We start from the raw sequence: 17,527 nt of genomic DNA, 5'->3' as shown, positions 1-17,527 counted from the left end.
AAAACTAGGACAATTGCTTTGAATTGTTAAATATGGAAGTTAGATCCCTCTGAAGGCAGCTGCGCCTCGGGACTTCCTTACCAATTCTTTTCCTGCAAGCAAGTTATTTACTACTCTTAACTCAAACTGGGTAAAACCATATAAAAAAGGACTATAAAACAGGAGTAAAAAGTAACAAAGTTTATTCCAGATCCGGTCGTTACAGGACAGAGAAATCGCTTGGAGTTGGCACAGCTGTGGGCTCAAAAAATGTCAGCGAGCGTCCGGCAAAGATTGAGCCCCAAACGAGGTCATCTCCTTCTTATACCTCATGAGTCCATGTGTCGCATCAGGTGGATGCTGTCCGTATCAGAAACTGACACGCCATCCATGCTATAACCTTTATGCATCTTGCCTCTATGCCCAAGGATTACAGATCGCTCTCCTCTATCAGTCCAGCTCCAAGATGTGACCTTGTCCTGTGTATCTTTAAAAGACAAGAAGGCTGTCCTATTTAGATGACCTCCGTACACTCAGTGTGATCCACCATGTGAAGGAAGGCCTTCTACTCTGTGTAATCTGGCTAACAGAGTAATAATGCACATGATGTATGAAGAATAAACCTAACAACTAAAAATAAAATAAAGCCGGGCATACGCGGGACTCAGCTCCACAGTGAGATGGAGCTACTTGGACTCTATCAGGAAGCCAAATGTCTAGAAGAAGAATATGAAGTCTGCTAGAGTGAAACGCGCTGATTTGGCAATTTGTGCAATTTTGTGCTGAAAGCCCTAAAAAGAAAAAGCGACGACGTATTTGGACAAAGACATGGCTGAGCAAACGTGGCTACTATGGTCTGTCAGTTTTATAGAAAGAACTCCATTTAACTCGCACCCCCGTCATGCTTCTGTTTTCATCTGAGAGAAAGAAGAAGATTCCTTGTTTGCCCACTGAGCGTTCTGCCAATGACGGTCGACTGACCTCACGATTCCTGATCGGGAGGTGGTCGTGAGAGGTTGATCGTTATCCCCTGTACACTACAGGATGCACAATCAGGCTGAAAGTCGGCCCGATCGGAATATTCTCGCATGACTGGAAAGTCGGCCCGAAAACGGCAAAAAAATCGTACGGTGTAAGCCTGGCTTAAATTGTACTAAAATGGGTGTAAATTCAAACAATAAAATACAAAGCTTATCTTTGTTCACCTGAAATAAACTTTTGTCAGTTTATGTGGGTCCTTCCTCATCTGCATGTCATGTGCACCTATCCATCTTAAAATGATAGAAATGTGCTATTAAATGTGTGTTCTCTGCTCTAAACTTAGCCTCTGGTAAAAAGGATCAACCTCTTTATGAGCATGCTGCATCATGCTTTCAGGAATGTGGAGATATAATCTAGAAATTAAACCATCTGAGGTCAACTAAATAAAATGTTCTCTGAGCTGAATAAATATATGAAAACCTGTCCCTTTAATTCCACTCAAAAAGTGAGAGAGTTAAAAAAAATTGCTGATGCAGCATTCTATATTAATGTTATACCTCCTGTTTGTTGGTCTACATGAGGGATTTACATACATTCAAATCTAAACACTAGAGGGCCCCGAAGAACAAAAGTGCATCTCCAACCACAGGAAAAGAATCCTAACCAGCTGGTAACCACATGACCATGGTCAGATTCATATCTCTCCTGCACAATGTTCTGCTGCTGGAAACAAAGACCTTTTATTCTCAGGTCAGAAAGTTCGAAATCCATCTGGTAATAATTAGTTTATATGGATAATAACTGTGCAGAGGTGGGGTAGAGTTGCCACAAATTTCAATTAATTTACTTAAACATGTTTTCCTCAAGTAAAATTAAAATAGGTAATCCAAGAAATTATTCAAAGTAAAAAGAAAAGAAAAACTAGTAAAAGTTGCTGCGGCTTCAGACCATCTGATTTTAGTTTAAAACTATGTTATGTGTGAATTCTGGTATTTAAAAAATGTAAAATAAAATACAAATAACATGATTACAAAATGACTACTTTAACCAGTAGGAACACTTTTTTATATATATTTTTTGTTTAAAATAAATGTATAAAACCAGACTTTACTGCAGGTAATGCATATAGTACATACTAAGAAAGGCTAAAGATTAACAACATTTATTTTCACTGTATTTTCATCTGATCTCTGGATGTCTCACGTAAGTGGAGGGACCAGAAATGAAAAGTATTTTGAAGCTAAAACAACATAAAACCAAAACCGCTAAAAATACTTATTACAAAACAACAACAACAAAACAAACACATAAAATGATAAAATTTCACTGACATTTTTTTTATTATGACACATTAAAGCTTTAGCTACGGTGTCATACAGCTATAACACCAGCAAGTTGTCATAAACAGTGTAGTATAGGGGTCAAACTGTTCAAACCAGGCCTATGGGGTAAAACAGCTGTCAAATAAAACGTATTTGTAGGTGTCTGGATTTGTAAATTTAATTCAATGAAGGTAAATAAATTCCTTTTTGTCATTACATTTGTGGATTGGTGTCAAAAGTACACTTAAGTATCTATATCTATACTTAAGTAGAAGTATAGATACTGCAGTTTAAAAACACTCTGGTAAAAGTTGAAGTATCAACTTGACCTCTTTACTCAAGTAAAAGTGAAAAAATATGCGCTCCAAAAACTACTTAAAGTATAAAAGTATAAAGTAACCTTTAAAAAAAAACAGCCAGATGCCACTATATAAATTGAAAGCTCAATTTTTCGACTATTTCTAAAAATTCTTTGAGATAGGGCCGAGGATGAGGGAGGTATGTTGGTCTCCGTCTTCCGATACGCTCTCGCCTGTGTCCGACCTTTCAGACATTTCAACATCTTTTTCTGAATCCTACATTGTAGCATGGCATAGACAATTCACGTTAGCAGTTTGAAGAACAACTGCTTGCTTCTGATGATTTCCTTTAGCTAACCAATGAGTGTTTGCGTTCTATGACTCATCCAATCACACTAGTTTTCACTAGATGTGGGTGGAGCCAATGGTCTGCATTTGATGGAGCACATGACGGGAAATAAATATCTATAAACATTAAACCAAAGCCAAGAGTAGTAATGTTTGTTTTAAAAATGTAAGGAGTATAAAATACAGATCTTTGTGTGAAAATGTAATGAGTAGAAGTCAGAAGTAGGAATAAAAATAAGTAATGGAGTAAAGTATAGATACCTGAAAAGTGTACTTAAGTACAGTAAAATACTTTGTTACTTGACACCTCGGCATTTGTGTGAGAGCAGGTGTTTCATCTGTGAAAAACAAAACAAAAATATTTTATGAGTTACAAATGCAAGTAACAAAGTAAAAAAACTATCATTACAAATGAAAGATATTCAAAGTCTGAATCTACAACCCCTGATAAGGCTGCTACATAGACAAAAATATTATAACATATAATTATAATATATAATTTTATAACATACATTATAACATATAATTGTATGCTTATTTATTTATTAATTGAGCATTTACTTATTTTTGTACTTATTTTTAAATATGGTAGAGCTGGTCCTCCATAGTACACTCCTCACCACTTGATGGCAGTAAAGCACCTGATAGTTGTATAAACCACTTTAAATGGAAAAAGGAAGAAACATCTGATCGTTTATAAATGATGCAGTTAGACAGACATTGGGTACGAGTTCTGGTGGTTTAAAGGCAAAAATATATAAAGAAATAAATAACATAATATACAAAAGAAAAAATTTACTGCACAAGAATGGTGGAGTAAAAAGATACTCGTAAAACTAGAAATATCATTCAAAAATATGAATCGTTATACTGTGCATAGTTAAAAAAAAATGTAAGCAAAGATAAAATATCTGATCAATGGTTCTGTTTATCTTCTTCCAGTTTAATGGAGGTTGGCAAACAACCTCCAGGTACATCGCTGCCATCTGCTGGTAAGGAGTGTAACAGCTTAGTACTCATGAAGTTGTGATTTCTTATAGTTTTGAGAACTTGTTTTCAGAGCTTATAAATGTGTATTTTTCACAGATAAAACACCTGATGTCACATGTGTGCATAAATTGACTGCAAGAAAATTACAGGTCTTAAATTCACTTACGAATCTTGACTTTCGTTTACAAATTTAGAATCCTATGCATGGCTTCATACCAGAAAAAAATCAACTAGAGCTTCTTTTTTTTTATTTTCTCAAGGACTAAAACATTTAGTCTTGAGAAAGACTTGGAAATGTAAGCCCACACATTTGCATTGTGGTTGTTTCCTGAGTGACCTTCAGTGCAGCGATGCCTTAAAGGTAATAAGTACAGAAAAGTAACACTACTCCTTAAAGTTACTGAAGTAAATGACACTAGCCACTACCTCTATTTGTGTTTATTTATGTGTAGAAAAGAAAATCATAAAGATTTTTATTACTGCTCAACCTCAAACAGAGCCTTGTTCTGTTATAATAGATTTAAATTGATATATTTTTAGAAATAACTGGAGTATAATACTTTATGGTCTTTCTGATAATGGTTTATTGGTTGAGTGTCGGTCGAGTGGTTAGAGCAGTGCGCTTATGCTCTGAGAAGGTTGCAAGTACCAGGTTCAATCCCCACAGCCTGCCCTCTGGGTCCCTGAGCAAGACAACCCCACACTGCTCCCCAAGCCCCGCACAATGGCAGCCCACTGCTCCGGAAGGGGATGGGTTAAATGAGGAGGTGAATTATTATTATAGGGTTTTGCTTCATAGCAATGAGTTATAGACTAAAATTAAAAAAGTGGGTATGTATTATACGGCGCAGTAGTAATTTCTTATATAACACACCGCACATAAAAAAAATAACCAATATATAGAAATAAGAATCCACAATATGCTTCCAAAATAGTAGCAGATATTAAATAAAAAATGCACAATAAGGAACCCACAGTAGAAATGTGAAAGATGTAGTAGTGAGAGACTGTTTGGCCTCCAGTACTATATTTATATTAAAGTATAGTGTGTATTTGTTCTGGTTGAAGCATGGTTTAAGAAAAAATCACATCAGAAAATCTGTTCTTCTAAATAAAAAGTCAAACTTCATCTGTATGCAAAAGATGAGACCATATATAGAATATATGCATGAGATCAATCAATCTTCAAAAATGCAAGAGATGAAATATTTTGAGTTTATACATTTATTTTATATTTATCTTTTTTTTCAAATGCTTGCATATTTTAGCTTCATTACTTGGCTGAAGGTATATAATCTGCAATTAACAGGTGGGCTTTATTAAATAAGGTTGTCCATGTTCCTTATTTCAAGCAGAGCTTAAAATATCCTGTGATGATTGAAAGAAGTTGAAACCTTTGTCAAAAAGCTGATCCGTCATTAATTTTGTAAGTCGAAGTCATCATGCAACTTATTGGATACATATTTGTTGTTTAAAATGTTTTGCAGCAGACATCAGGATATATTATTTGTAAAAGGAATATTGTTTTGAGTCATGTTGGTGAAGATTCTCAATCGTCCAGGTCTCATCTTTATATTGGAGGTACCAAACAACCTCTCTAAAGTCGCATGGCTCAACACAGGAGTGCTACCTCCTCCGGACTGATGTCCATCTACACCAGGGGTCTTCAACGTTTTCCAGGCCAAGGACCCCCAAATCGTTGGCGAGATGGAGCGGGGACCCCCTAATTACAAATATTGTATGAAATAGTGTTCTATCAAACTGGACCTACAGTCACTCTATTCCAGATGGAGTAATGTAATTAAAGTAATCCCTCCCTGGGATTATTAAAGTATTTCTGATTCTTGGTTGATGGGACAGGTGTTGTGAATGAAACGGTGCCCAGCTTGAAAGAGCTCCTGTGTGTCGCTAAATGTGTGCATTGATCATGGGCGGTTCTAGACAGGGGCCAACGAGGGCCAGTGCCCCTGTTATGGCCCTTGTACTTAAGACATAATATTCAAAGAAATTCTAATGATGATATGCATTGGAACAGACATGATTACTGATAGGCCATTGGGAACTATTTTTTTCTATCTTTTTTTCTATACAAGTTCTGTTTTACTAATTATTTAAAAACAATAAGGTGATAGCTTCAGTGGTGTTGAGATAGCATCCCAGTTTTCATCTGCTAAATGTTATTTTTTTTTTCAAAACAAATTCCTCTAATTTTTATGGCTAAATTTATAAATTTTTCTTGAGTTCTAATTCAGATTTCAGAAAAAAACGTAATTTTAACTCAAATTAAGTCAAAAATATGTAAAATTTCAAATTTATGAATGCCTATTGATCGAACAAGAAATAGAATTTTAATAATTAACCCTAATTGAATAGAAATTTCATTTCATGCAGCTCTCTTAATATATCTGAATCCCTTGCCCTGTTTTTTATTTTTTGCTTTTCTGTGCCCCCATGAAAACATGCTGGCCCCCTCCGGGTCACCTCATACATTTGGTCTAGAAACGCCACTGGCATTGATGACTGAAAGACATCTTATACCTCTGTTTATCTGTTTAGTTCAGTCTGTTGATTTCATGTTAATGTGGATTTAAAGACATTTCTATTAGTGGAAAAAAAGAAGTCTAATCAACCAAAACTTTTGTGACCCCCATGCAGTACCACCGAGGACCCCCTAGGGGTCACGGACCCCCTGTTGAAGACCTCCGATCTACACCTTAAGGACATTTGTTTGAGGACCAGAATGTTCACATTTTGGGCAAAGAAGACAGGTGGTTTGAAAAGGGTGTGAAGGAAGCCATTTAAGTTAAAAGAGAAAAACCAACCTTTAACAGAGGGGGTGGTCTCAGGTTCCAGCTCTCAAAAAACTACGATGCAGCGATAGAGTTGTCTCCTTCCCGCTATCATCTCAATCGTTATCCCTGGTCAGCCAGGTCAACAATGACACTAATGACTCCCTATTACTGAAGCTTGGGCCAGTATCGGCTTAATTTGCAGCCCACCAATGACTCCAGGTTACAAAGGGGTGGACCTGTTTCGGTTCAATTTGCATATTTTTCTAACCCATAACATGGCATTTGTTGGGCTACCTTATAAAAGCCTGAAGATCCACGCTACTCCAGACATTTTTTATTAAGAAAGTTTTCTGGATGGGAAGCGGAACATCTTCAAGCTTTGAAAACAAAGTCCAGTGGTTTGTTTCTAACTTTTTTTTTAAATTGTTTTGAGTCATTTTTCAGTCAACTCAAGCTTTTATAAATTAATAATTGATCGAAGCAACATGTGGTGTTGAAACAGGCTTTGGCTGTAGCATAATGCTGATGTGTGGGCCTATATTTAGTCATCGACTACAGCAGTCCATCAGAGGGACAGGCTGATAAACAAAGCATCATGAAAATGTCTTGCAGTTAAAAACATCTTTACAGAATCTAGCAAAGATAGATAAATGCTTTCAATTGAAATACAGAAAGTCCCGTTGGCTTTATTCTGAGGCTCTTTTTATTCTAAAAACATTTTGAACATCCATCCAGTATTCTCTTCTGTCAATTCTAGCAGCTTGCATAACAGAGCAAGCTGTACAAGTGCCTACAATCACAAATATTGCACTTATAGAAAACAGTATAAGTGCAATATTCTCATGTGCAATACCTCAGATTCTGTGTAAATATTCTTGTGTATATATAATTATTTCTTCTGTAACTACACAGTCCTTTTATAACTTTTTATATGTATTTTCTCATTATTGCACTATTTGCCTGCAATGTTTTGTTTTATATTGTTATGAGCTGCTAAATATTTCATTGAACCCTTGAGGAACAATGACAAATAAAGGCTTCTGATTCTGTTCTGATTTACTTATTTAAAAAAAAATAGTTTTACTTAAATCTAATTAACAGAAATCTAATCAGAGGTAGGTAGTAACTAGTGTCATTTACTTGAGTAGTATTGTGAAAAAAAAAACACTAAGGTATAAGGACATTTTTTACTGCAAGCATAATCATGGTATTTCTGTATTTTTCTATGTGTATTTAGTCCCCAAAATCTCAGAAGTTGCACATGACGTGACCGCATCATTTTAAAACTTAAATTAAATGTTATGATCCAACAACTACTTTGTACTTGTTTCCCTGTTTACCAGACACTTTATATTCACAATTGAAAAATTGCTTGGACGCTTAATATCAACGTTCTTTGTTCTTTAAAGAATTTTGAAATACAATTACTCGGGTACATTTCTTGTGTATTTTTACCTACCCTGCACAGCTTTGTTTACTTCATTCCGTGTGCTAGAAAGCTTTCCAAGTCCCCCTGCTACAAAAAAGACAACCACAAAAAAACAACTGGGTTACCTGAGGGTAAATTGGAATTGGTTAAATAACCTACTTTCTACTTTCAACCATACGGAAGAGGATTAGGGCCACTGAAAAAAATAAAAGTTCATTATTAAATACTTCATTTTAATATGAGAAAAAAGTCAGAATTCTGACTTTAATCTCAGAATTTTGGATCTTAATGTACATGGGCACCATGGAGGAAGAGATGTGGAAGCAATCAGCTTCACTAACAAAGATGTGTGTTGTTTGGGAGGACCAGTAAGACGTTGGTGGAAAATGACAGAATTAGGTGACTTTTTACGTGCCTGAGGGGTCCCTGGTGATGCTATTTCAATAATGGAAGAGCAGAAGGTGATTAAAACAAGAGAGCTAGTCTTTAAAACAGACATGGCGAGGGCTTGATGATAACATGTTTGTTAGCTGTCAGAATTCAGTCAGAATTCTGAGATTAAAGTCAGAATTGTGAGATTACAGTTTTTTTTGGATTGCTTACACACTAAAGTTAAAAGTAGTACACTATTAGCAAAACCTTACACTCAAGAAGCAAAACATCAGCCCATATTTGCACAACTATAAGCACATTGTCAACCTCACACTTGTTGCAAAACTTTACACACAGTGATTTGCAAAACACTAAACACACTTAACATACATTACACACAAAAATCTATTATGAAGTTACTTCCTTGCAATACCAAAGCACTGACTGTCAAATTACCGCACCTTCCAACCAATTGATTCAACACAGTCATCAGGTGTGCAAACACTTGTTTGCTTAATTGTAGACACACCAATCAGGTGTATAAGCAATATAAAAAGCAGCAGGTGAGTTCATCGGTCTTCAAGCACAATGGAAAGAGGTAGAGGAAGAGGAAGACAAGAACGTGCTCAAAGAGGACCGAATATGACAAATGAGATCCGCGCAACACTGGTTGACCATGTTGTCAACCACGGCCTGACGCTGAGGGAGGCTGGACTGCGAGTACAGCCAAATCTAAGCCAATACACAGTGGCAAGTGTGATAAGAACATTTTGACTGGAAAATAGGTATTGTAAAAATATCATCATCTTACAGTACTGTATTCTATGCACTATCAGCACTTCTGTTACCTTTTCCTGTGAAATTACTGTACTATTGTTTACTGTTTTTTTTCTACATAGGATTGAGGGTCAGGAACGACGAGGGGGACGGCCTCCTATGTTCACAGAACAGCAAGAGAGGGAGATAGTAAACATGGTTTTGGCCAACAATGCTATAACCCTCAATCAGCTCCAAGCTAACATTGTCAATAACCACGTCGGTTTCAACAATATCCATCAGGTCTCACCTTCAACACTGGCACGCATCCTAACAAAAAAACATATTCAAATGAAGAAAATTTATCGAGTGCCTTTCGTGCGCAATTCCGAAAGGGTGAAACGACTGCGGCATGATTATGCAGAGGTATGTATTCACCTATGCATTGTGATCTTGCATACTGTCTCATAATCTTTTACTTTACTGTAATATGTATACTAGATCTACACTGAACACAATTTTGCCTGACACTGTTCTTCGGAGAGTTTTACAAATGGATGGAGAGGAGATCCAGCATGAGTTTATCTACGTAGATGAGGCTGGGTTCAACCTGACGAGAACACGAAGGAGGGGAAGAAACATCATTGGCCACAGAGCTATAGTCAATGTCCCAGGGCAACGTGGGGGTGATATAACACTCTGTGCAGCCATTACACAGAATGGGGTCCTCCACCGCCATTCCCATATGGGCCCCCCACAACACAGCACTCATACTTACATTCTTGGACCAATTGCACAACATAACAGCAGCAAATCAAATCGATCATATGCAATACATTGTTGTCTGGGACAATGTGTCTTTCCACCGCTCTGCTCTGGTTCAGAAATGGTTTCAGCAACATCCACATTTCACCGTCCTATATCTTCCACCATACTCTCCATTTCTCAACCCTATAGACGAGTCTTTCTCGGCATGGCGGTGGAAGGTATATGATCTCCGTCTCCAGGCTGAGGTACCCCTCATCCAGGCCATGGAGGAGGCCTGTGACCAGATGGAGGTAGCAGCAATGCAAGGATGGATTCGTCATTCAAGACGTTTCTTTCCAAGGTGTCTTGCTAATGACAACATTGCCTGCGATGTTGATGAAATTCTTTGGCCAGATCCAGCTAGGCGAAGAGAGAATGTCTAGTTTTTGTTTTGTTTTTTACAGTAACCTTACAGTACAATACTTAAAGTGACATTTTGTTACAGTATTATGAATCTCCATGTCAACATTTCGGGCGTGTTGAGAAATAAATGAGTTTCTTCAGTCTGCAACATTGGTCTTGTGTAGTGTTTGGTGAATTTACATTATATTTGTACTTTGTTGATGGTAGCCAACTCTAATCATAGAGAACTAGAAGTGCTAAAAGTGTTTTAGGTTTATCACAGCAGAGTCTAACTCGTGCAAACAGAGTATAGTAATATGAAACGTGTGTGTTTCATATGGTAACAAAGTGTGGTTTTTAAACAGAAGTGTATAGTTTTTACAAGAGTGTTTAATAATGCAAAGGATCTGTAGTGTTTTGCTAATTGGGTGTGTGGTTGTGCTAATTGCGTGTAGTGTTTTGAAAACACGGGCTATGTTTTGAAAATCGTGCTTAAGCAATCCAAAAAAACTGTAAAGTGAGAATTGTGAGATTAAAGTCAGAATTGTAGGATTAAAGTCAGAATTGTTAGAAAAGGTTAGAATTCTGAGATTAAAGTCAGAATTGTAAGATTAAAATCAGAATGCTGAGATTAAAGTTAGAATTGTGAGATTAAAGTCAGAATTGTGAGATTAAAGTCAAAATTGTGAGACAAAAGTCAGAATTGTAAGATTAAAGTGAGAATTGTGAGATTAAAGTCAGAATTGTAAGATTAAAATCAGAATGCTGAGATTAAAGAGAGAATTGTTTGAAAAGGTTAGAATTCTGAGATTAAAGTCAGAATTGTGAGATTAAAGTGAGAATTGTGAGACAAAAGTCAGAATTCTGACTTTAATCTCAGAATTGTGAGATTAAAGTGAGAATTGTGAGATTAAAGTGAGAATTGTGAGATTAAAGTCAGAATTGTGAGATTAAAGTCAGAATTGTTAGAAAAGGTTAGAATTCTGAGATTAAAGTCAGAATTGTGAGATTAAAGTCAGAATTGTAAGATTAAAATCAGAATGCTGAGATTAAAGTTAGAATTGTGAGAAAAAAGTCAGAATTCTGAAATTAAAGTGAGAATTGTGAGATTAAAGTGAGAATTGTGAGATTAAAGCGAGAATTGTGAGATTAAAGTCAAAATTGTGAGACAAAAGTCAGAATTGTAAGATTAAAGTCAGAATTGTGAGATTAAAGTCAGAATTGTGAGATTAAAGTCAGAATTGTAAGATTAAAATCAGAATGCTGAGATTAAAGTTAGAATTATGAGAAAAAAGTCAGAATTCTGAGATTAAAGTCAGAATTGTGAGATTAAAGTGAGAATTGTGAGATTAAAGTCAAAATTGTGAGACAAAAGTCAGAATTGTAAGATTAAAGTCAGAATTGTGAGATTAAAGTCAGAATTGTGAGATTAAAGTCAGAATTGTGAGATTAAAGTCAGAATTGTAAGATTAAAATCAGAATGCTGAGATTAAAGTTAGAATTCTGAGAAAAAAGTCAGAATTCTGAGATTAAAATCAGAATTCTGAGATTAAAGTGAGAATTGTAAGATTAAAGTCAGAATTGTGAGATTAAAGTCAGAATTGTGAGATTAAAGTCAGAATTGTAAGATTAAAGTCAGAATTGTGAGATTAAAGTCAGAATTGTGAGATTAAAGTCAGAATTGTAAGATTAAAATCAGAATGCTGAGATTAAAGTTAGAATTCTGAGAAAAAAGTCAGAATTCTGAGATTAAAATCAGAATTGTGAGATTAAAGTGAGAATTGTAAGATTAAAGTCAGAATTGTGAGATTAAAGTCAGAATTGTGAGATTAAAGTCAGAATTGTAAGATTAAAGTCAGAATTGTGAGATTAAAGTCAGAATTGTGAGATTAAAGTCAGAATTGTAAGATTAAAATCAGAATGCTGAGATAAAAGTTAGAATTCTGAGAAAAAAGTCAGAATTCTGAGATTAAAGTCAGAATTGTGAGATTAAAGTGAGAATTGTAAGATTAAAATCAGAATTCTGAGATTAAAGTCAGAATTGTGAGAAAAAAAGTCAGAATTCTGACATTAAAGTCAAAATTCTGACTTTTTCTCACCTAATACTGAAATAAAATTAAAAAATCAGTTAACCTTTTTTATTTTTTCAGTGGCTCTAATCCTCTTCCGTACAACCACCTGATTGTTTGTTTGAAATATATTTCAGATAAAGATTATAACTTAAAAAAAACATGTTATGCAATGAACTGTTTCTGCTCTTTCTAAGATAGTAAATCGACCTCTTGATAAAGATGCACACCCCCTTTGCAGCTCTGTTTGGGGTAAACAGAAAACATGTTAACAAAACAAAAACGAGTGAGACCTCTTCTCCTCTCTATCTCAGCGGATACGGCTGACGTCACGGCGGTTTATTTATTCTGCCAGCTTCCTGCCGGAGTTGCCGTCCGCTGCTCTGACTCTCCTCGGCGCTGGTTGTTACTCCGCCTCTCCGCAGATCACACCACGTTTCCAGCCCGGGGACAAAAAAAACTCAGCCTCTCTTTTTTTTCTAGGTGCGTATAAACCTTTTATACATTTATTTATCTATCTATCTATCAGTCGCACGTGGCTTTAGCTTGTGCCGGAGTTCTGTTTAACGGTTTTCGGAGCCGCTGCTTTGCCCCCCAACGTGTTGAACGACAGAGATGCGCCTGAAGAGGAGGGAGGGGTGGCTAAAATACTACGCTGCTGGGGAAAATGGACACATATGCGAAGCAAGTTTGAGTTCCTTCAGTTTAGGTCGATCTTAAAACCGGAGCTGAGCGCCGCGCCAGGCTTAGTTTTTAGAGGAATGTTCACTATTCAGTGGTTTCACCGTTTCTGGACTCATTTCATTAGCTGCTGCTGCTCACCGCTGCAATTTTTGGAGTAAATGACATTATAGGACGGTAATGGAAATGTTGCTGTGGTGGTGATGGGGATGTTAGGCAGCTGTGTGTAATGAGAGGCGCGGGATGTGTTGGCCTCAGTTTGCCTGCTCGGTGTCCTCCCTGCCTTCTCTCTCAGAGGATCATCTTTATTTGCAGTTAGTGGTTCCCTCTGCTTGCAATGCGTTGCTTAAATGATTGCATCATTTACTGAGGTGCAGAAAAAATTACGACTTCTGATGCAACAGACATAAACGCACTGAGAGGAAGAACTACTAAAGTGACAGTGGCAGGATTTTTCTGTTCAGCCTTTCTCAATCATCTTGTAGAAGGATATTTCTGACTGCTCTTCTGCACATCTCTGCAGGGTTTTTGAACTTTTTTAATACGTTAATTAACCCTTTATAGGGCAAGTTAGAGTTTTTAATCGCTTGCATTCACCTTACGGATGGAGTCCCCCCGTCCCTCAGTGAGATCTAGAAGCACAAGATCATATATCGTGCGGAAGAGGAATCTCACCTCAGAATCCTGACTTTAATTCTGGCTTTAATCTCAGAATCCTGACTTTAATCTCAGAATCCTGACTTTAATCTCAGAATCCTGACTTTAATCTCAGAATCCTGACTTTAATCTCAGAATCCTGACTTTAATATCAGAATCCTGACTTTAATCTCTGAATCCTGACTTTAATCTCTGAATCCTGACTTTAATCTCTGAATCCTGACTTTAATTCTGGCTTTAATCTCTGAATCCTGGCTTTAATCTCTGAATCCTGTCTTTAATTCTGGCTTTAATCTCTGAATCCTGGCTTTAATCTCTGAATCCTGGCTTTAATCTCTGAATCCTGGCTTTAATCTCTGAATCCTGGCTTTAATCCTGGCTTTAATCTCTGAATCCTGGCTTTAATCTCAGAATCCTGACTTTAATCTCAGAATCCTGACTTTAATCTCAGAATCCTGACTTTAATATCAGAATCCTGACTTTAATCTCTGAATCCTGACTTTAATCTCTGAATCCTGACTTTAATCTCTGAATCCTGACTTTAATTCTGGCTTTAATCTCTGAATCCTGGCTTTAATCTCTGAATCCTGTCTTTAATTCTGGCTTTAATCTCTGAATCCTGGCTTTAATCTCTGAATCCTGGCTTTAATCTCTGAATCCTGGCTTTAATCTCTGAATCCTGGCTTTAATCCTGGCTTTAATCTCTGAATCCTGGCTTTAATCTCTGAATCCTGGCTTTAATCTCTGAATCCTGGCTTTAATCTCTGAATCCTGGCTTTAATCTCTGAATCCTGACTTTAATCTCTGAATCCTGACTTTAATTCTGGCTTTAATCTCTGAATCCTGGCTTTAATCTCAGAATCCTGACTTTAATCTCAGAATCCTGACTTTAATCCTGGCTTTAATCTCTGAATCCTGGCTTTAATCTCTGAATCCTGGCTTTAATCTAGCTTTAATCTCTGAATCCTGGCTTTGATCTCTGAATCCTGGCTTTGATCTCTGAATCCTGGCTTTGATCTCAGAATCCTGGCTTTAATCTCTGAATCCTGACTTTAATCTCAGAATCCTGACTTTAATTCTGGCTTTAATCTCAGAATCCTGGCTTTAATCTCAGAATCCTGGCTTTAATCTCAGAATCCTGACTTTAATCTCAGAATTCTGACTTTAATCTCAGAATCCTGACTTTAATTCTGGCTTTAATCTCAGAATCCTGGCTTTAATCTCAGAATCCTGGCTTTAATCTCAGAATCCTGGCTTCAATCTCAGAATCCTGGCTTTAATCTCAGAATCCTGGCTTTAATCTCAGAATCCTGGCTTTAATCTCAGAATCCTGGCTTTAATCTCTGAATCCTGGCTTTAATCTCTGAATCCTGGCTTTAATCTCTGAATCCTGGCTTTAATTCTGGCTTTAATCTCTGAATCCTGGCTTTAATTCTGGCTTTAATCTCTGAATCCTGGCTTTAATCTCAGAATCCTGACTTTAATCTCAGAATCCTGGCTTTAATCTCAGAATCCTGGCTTTAATCTCTGAATCCTGACTTTAATCTCTGAATCCTGACTTTAATCTCTGAATCCTGACTTTAATCTCTGAATCCTGACTGACTTTAATCTCAGAATCCTGACTGACTTTAATCTCAGAATCCTGACTGGCCTTAATCTCAGAATCCTGACTGGCCTTAATCTCAGAATCCTGACTGGCCTTAATCTCAGAATTCTGACTGAATTCTGACAGCTAACAAACATGTTAGCATCAAGCCATAGCCATGTCTCTTTTAGAGACTAGCTCTCTTGTTTTAATCACCTTCTGCTCCTCCATTAAAGAGGGGACCCCTCAGGCACGTAAAAAGTCGCCTAATTCTGTAATTTTCCACCAGTGTGTTACTGGTCCTCCCAAACAACTCACATCTTTGTCAGTGAAGCTGAGTGATCCCACATCTCTTCCTCCATGGCGCCCATCTACATTAAGATCTAAAATTCTGAGAATAAAGTCAGAATTCAGACTTTTCTCATATTATACTGCAATAACACTTAAAAATCCGTTAACTTTTTTATTATTTTTTTCAGTGGCCCAAATCCTCTTCTGTGATATCCAGCCATTCAGCAAAGATACTGCTACATGGCTGTACATAGGGTTCAGAAACAGAAATAAGGGAGGAGGGGGTGATAGAGAAACTTTATTGTCTTGGGGGGTCTCGGGGTCCTTCCCCTGAAAGTTTTGTATTTCTTAGATGCAATTTCCTGCATTTTAAGCAAATTGTGTCCCGTTTCAACTCAACACACAGCCCTACTTTCATTTGTTCTTTGAGCCTGGCTTGTATTTCTTGCAATAAGCTAAAGCCAATTAAAATAATTAGTAAATGGAAATGTTAAGTTTGCACAGTATCATGGCGCACAGAAATCCCCTCACAAAGCTAATGGCGTGTTTGGCCTGTTAACATTTTTTAGGCTATAGAGAAGATTACTGGTATTCATTTTTTTTTTTTTTTTTTTTTTTGGTGTTGTTGTTAATTACCCAGTAATTTAAATGACACTCTTTGTTGTGCTTTACTTTTCCTGCCAACCTGCTGTGGCCCCCCCAGGGGTCTCCGGCCCCCACTTTGAAAACCACTGTCAAAGGTCATGATGGATGTATGGATGTTCAGACCAGCACAGCAGCTGTAGAACTACAAAGAAGGCTAAATAGTTGAAGAAGAAAAACAGCACAAGAAAAGTTTTCCTACTAGCGATATTCATGTATAAAGTTCTATGTATTTGTTTGAATGCACTTGAGCAGGTCAGCTGGGCACTTGTAATGAATAATGTTGCAACAGATGCTTCAAGTTTGGTGTGCACAGTTTGTAGAACTAGAACTAAACATAAGTAGCATCAGCAGGAAACCATGACAAACGGCCCAAGAAGTGAGATTACCAAGTGGAGAATGCTTTAGACGGACAACATCATAAGGGGACGGTCAATCAAGAACAGTAGAACTCTTAAGCTCTGGCTACGAGAGCTAGGGAGAGAGAATCATGACGCGCAGACATGGGTCACACTCGCAACAGTAGAGTTGTACTGTGCGCAAGTGCTACCAAAATAACTTTTTTAGTTATTCGTAAAAATACAGAACAAATGGTGTCCCTTATCAGCCCAATACGGTACGCGTAATTTAACTTCCAAATATGGGACGGTTTCGTTAGGGATGCACGATATTGGGATTTTGGCCGATATCTGATATGCCGATATTTTAAAACTCATGTAGCCGGTAACCGATATCGATACCGATGTTAAAGCTGGACAAAAATAAGTAGTCATTGAAAATAGCAGTTTTGTTATCCAGTTCTGACACTTTGAAAAATAATATACTCAAATATATTTTCATATGCTGATATCAAATTGATTTTTAAAAACGCGGTATCGATCTATTTTACTTTCAAAATCTCGTGAAATTTCATCGTTCTGTTACAAACTCTCGTGATATTTTGCAAATTCTTGTGAGATTTTGTTTGTAAAATAGATCGATACCGCGTCAATATATCAACATATAAAAATATGGCAACATTTCTTGAATTTTCGGGGGATTTCGTAGCATAACGATGACATATAGCAATATTTCATTAGTAAAAGAGATTGATATGGTGTTTTTAATGGCAATATATCAGCATATGAAGATATTGGGATATTTTAATGGATCAATATTTTTTCCCTCGTCTTTAGAAGTTTTTAA

This window comes from Cyprinodon tularosa, unplaced genomic scaffold (genome assembly GCF_016077235.1).
Source record: "Cyprinodon tularosa strain WSP-4 unplaced genomic scaffold, ASM1607723v1 ctg644, whole genome shotgun sequence".
Taxonomy (NCBI): domain Eukaryota; kingdom Metazoa; phylum Chordata; class Actinopteri; order Cyprinodontiformes; family Cyprinodontidae; genus Cyprinodon; species Cyprinodon tularosa.
Note: the sequence above shows the minus strand (reverse complement) of the source record.